This window comes from Vigna angularis, chromosome 7 (assembly GCF_016808095.1).
Source record: "Vigna angularis cultivar LongXiaoDou No.4 chromosome 7, ASM1680809v1, whole genome shotgun sequence".
Classification (NCBI taxonomy): Eukaryota; Viridiplantae; Streptophyta; class Magnoliopsida; order Fabales; family Fabaceae; genus Vigna; species Vigna angularis.
The window spans coordinates 9,013,757-9,018,305 of record NC_068976.1 but is presented as its reverse complement, the minus strand read 5'-3'; positions in this window follow the sequence as shown (position 1 = coordinate 9,018,305).

The window sequence follows — 4,549 nt, the reverse complement described above, 5'->3', positions numbered from 1 at the left end:
CTACACCTCCATATGCTAAATGAAATGACATTTTAGCCCTTCCATCTTTTTCCTCTTCCACATGCATCCTATCTTCTTCCTCCATTAGTCGTTGTCCCAATATCACCATGGGCAAAATATCTTGTTTCTAATATATTTATATACATACACCTAAGTTAGGAAAACACACCAAAATATTTCGATGGCATGGAGAAACTCCGCATACTTCATGGCTGATGAGTTTGGATTGCCTAAGCCTTTAGTTTTCAAAAGCAACACGAAATGATTCAAATTTATCTAGCCATAATTATGAAGTACCTGAAAAACACTAGAAGGGGGAGGGGAGGGGTTGAATAATGCTTTTGGAAAACGTTTTTCATAACCCTTCTGATATAGCATGTTGTCGAGTGTTTGCAATATTCTTTCAAAAGCTTAGACGCTCGACTTTGAAATATATATGTTGATAACATCGTTGTGCTATTCAGAGTATTTCTATTGTAGTGTTTATAAGAACTTCCTTTAAAAGTAAAGGATCATTTATCTTGGAAGTTCTTATATTTTCAAATATAAACCTCAACTGCAAGTTTTTTAAGCGGATCGTTTAATAAAGAGAAGAGAGAATAACACAAGATATTTTATAGTGGTTCGCTCAAACTGAACTACGTCCAGTCTCCTCCGTAGAGGGTTCCACTATAATCTTCATACGTTTACAAATGAATATTAGCATCACTTCTGGTAGTCAGCTACCTTGCCGATACTTCCTTTGAGTATTAACACCACTCCTAGTGCTCAGTACCCTGCCGAGATTTCCTTGAGTATTCACACCATTCCTAGTACTCAGCACCTTGTCGAGATTTCTTTGAGTATTCGAACCACTCTTGGTACTAGATTACCGTGCCTAAATTCCTCAACTTAAAAGAGTTCAGTTGTAAGTGTTTCAATTTTTTATAGAATTGTAATCAATGATTGCTTACAAGTAGTTAAGATTAAATCTCTCCATGAGAGGATTTGATTACAATACAATGCAATCTAAACACTCGCAGATGTTTCTCTCTATAATCTTACAACAGCAAGAGATTTGACGTTTAAGCTCGAGATTATCTCTTTCTCTTTTCTCTTCTCTTCACTTCTCTTTTTTTTCAGCTTAGTTGTATTCTTTTCTTTGAGCTTTTTTCTCTCCTTTTCTCTTTAGGACGAATATGTCGTTGTATGTTTTGTGCACTTTGGTTATCCTCTTGATTTTCTCCTTGAGAGAACTTCTTTATATAACGTTAGAAAATAGGAGGCTTTATATCTCAATCCAAGAAGGGGAAAAGGGAGGGGGGGTGGGTTGAATTGGATTTAACCTTTTTCAAAATCTTTTTTTTTCAAATCTTTATGAGTTCTTGAAACTTGAAATCAATAATCAAAGATAAATGAATCAACTAAGTAAATAAGGATGAAAGAAAGATCAAAACACACAACACTTTATATTGGTTCAGCTTATCACAAGCCTACATTCAATCTTCTCCTAACAACCTTACTTGAGAGGCTTTTCACTAAATCAAATTTTAGTTAAGAATACAATGAAACTCTCAATTGATATCCTCACCATCCTTAAGTCAGATTACAACACAAATAAAAGAGGAAAACACTCACTCTCACACAATAAAAGAGATGAATACCCTCAATCTCTAACCTGGCTACACGCACAGGTGCTACACAATGTAGAAAGAATGATACAATGATTAGAACACGCTCTTCTAGTGTAGATATATCAACAACAGTGAAGTCCACTTAATCTTGAATGAATCTTTGAATGTATGATCACTACTTAAGAGACCTTGTACTAAAATCTCAAAAAGTATGTTAGTATTTGAAACTTAAAACGTTAAATAAACAAGTCTCAAGTCAGGTTTATATAGAAGATTTAAGTCCTGACACAGTTTAATCGATTATATTATCAGCATAATCTATTATGCTTTTCTCTCTGTTTTAACATATTATAGCATGTGCATAATCGATTATTTCAACACTTATGCTTATAATGGATTAGACCTTACTTTCTATTTTAATCGATTATCCAACTTATATAATCGATTATATTGACACTTAGTCTCATTAGTCATCCATTTGTCTTCCCACTAGTACAAAAAAAACGTACAACGTCGAATATTTTTGGCCTTTCATATCAAATTTGAGAACGACGTCATATTGGGAGACGTTAAATTGACGTCGAATTTAAAAAATTCGACGTTAATTTAACGTCGAATTTTGTCAATATACGACGTTAATTTAACGTCGAATTTTGTCAATATACGACGTTAATTTAAAGTCGAATTTTGTCAATATACGACGTTAATCAATTCTTTTTTATATTTTTTAATTAATTGTAATCCTTTTTTACAACTCTACGAGACCTGAAAAACATAACTATGAACGGTAATATAGAATCAACAACAAATAACAATAACAAACAACAAACAAGTTCAATCAAACAACAACAACAAACAGGTTCAACTAAACAACAACAACAAACAAGTTCAACAAAAAAAAAACAACAAACAAGTTCAACAAATAAGTTCTTCAAAACCAAAACGAAAACTAACCTTCAAAAGGTGGGTTTATCAGAATAAACTGTTGCCACCAGTGAGAGAGAAAGCAAAATGTGCCTATGAAAGACAAGAATACAAAAATAATCGGTGAAAACAAAACGAAAATCATACCTAAAGTAGTTAATTAACATGCATTTGTATCAAATGAAAGAAAGATTACATGTGACGGTCGTCAAACTTCGTTTGAGAAAAGTTTGAGCAGAGAAGAGGGTCTCACGCGCTAAGATAAAGCTAATGAATTTTCAATCTCCCGCTCAAATTTTTATTGAATTCACTAACCTTTTGACGTCTAATGTTGAGACATTCGACGTTTTATATCCTTTTACGTCGAGTTATAATTCTAAACGACGTTTAATAATTGCATTTATTTACAAATTACCATCGGTTATTTTTAACGTTGGCTATTGAGTGGTTAGACGTTGAACGCGTGCTGTTATACGCTGTTTTTGCACTAGTGTCCTTAACATATAATGTTACTTATATAATAGATTATGTCTTTCTCTCTATTTTAATCGGTTATGTAACTTATATAATTGATTATAACAAAGTGATTTGCTCCTATTTAGCTTTTTAAGTGTTCTAGCTTAATCTAATGGATTATACCATTAATGTAATTGATTATTATTACCAGAAATTAGATTCTCAATCTATTTTAGACCTATTTCATTAAACACGAATGGATTCAAACATCTAGCACTAACATGTTAATGATTTAAACATTTCTAATCATTTAAACCTATTTATCATAAAAAACCAATATGTATAGAAACTAGGCTCCCCCTATCAACATATAGGCTTCATGAATATTTGTCCATTAGACTGCGTATGTAGTTCGTAGCCTCGATGCTTGTGTTTTCTCTTTCTTCTTTTCACAACAACAGTTGTATAAGTCAAATTTGTCAAAGCAGACATGCTTTTTCAGTCCTTTGCTTGAAGTAGGATGTACGATCTTTTTAGACTTTTCTTTAAGAGAGTAACATTCCACGATTATCTCTTTTGTCTTTAACGTCCACAATTGATATTTGTTTTGTAGCACTGTGGATGCGTGTAGAATAACTTATCTGCAAAATTAGAGTAAACTGTGTATGCAACAGATATGACTTTTCTTATCACTTTTGTTGTTTTTGACGTTGAACATTTAATATCATTTAATGCTCGCTTAAAACAATAAAGTGCTTTTTGATTTCCTATCATCAGGTAGCATTTTTCAATTAGGCTTTTTAGTTAGAGATACCCAACATATATTTAACACTTCATCACAAATTAGGTGTTTGTTCTCTCATGGTATCGTTTTGATCCAAGTAAACCCTTCTTTGACTTCTGTGTCTTTGTAGAGAGATACCATTTAGCTTGTTTATGCTTTCTTATTAGTTTTAATAGTTATGTCTTTTAATGTTCTAGTCAAAGACATTGTTTCGACCTGTTTTTATTTTTGAGAGAAGCCAAATACCTACTTCAGGTATTTTAAGCAATGAGCATTTATCTCAATTCTCTCTTGGACACCTTTAGACAAGACATTGTCTAGTCATGTGTCTGGTTGTTCTAACTTAAGTGTTTTCCTATGATTTCTATGTTTGGGGTTAGGTTCTAGTTTTTGTTTGTTTGGGGTTTAGGCTCTAAGTATTATGTTTTTACCCTAGGTTGTTTTTTGGTTATTAACCTGTTTTAATATTATTTGGTTAAACTTCAAAACATGAGATCGTTTATTTGTATAGACGATTTTGTTTTAACAAACTATTAATTAATTCTTGTTGAATTTTTCATCTTTAATCAAAGTACATTCTTAATTATTCACAAAAACTCATTCAATCATATGCAACTTTCTAACATTAATAAAAGTACATTCTTAATTTTAATTAGAAACTCTTTTACTCATATAATCAATATGCATGTAGATTAACATTGTGCTAACTTGTTACCACATACAAATCATTACTTTTAATTGATTTAGAGACAAAAGACATAAATAAACATAA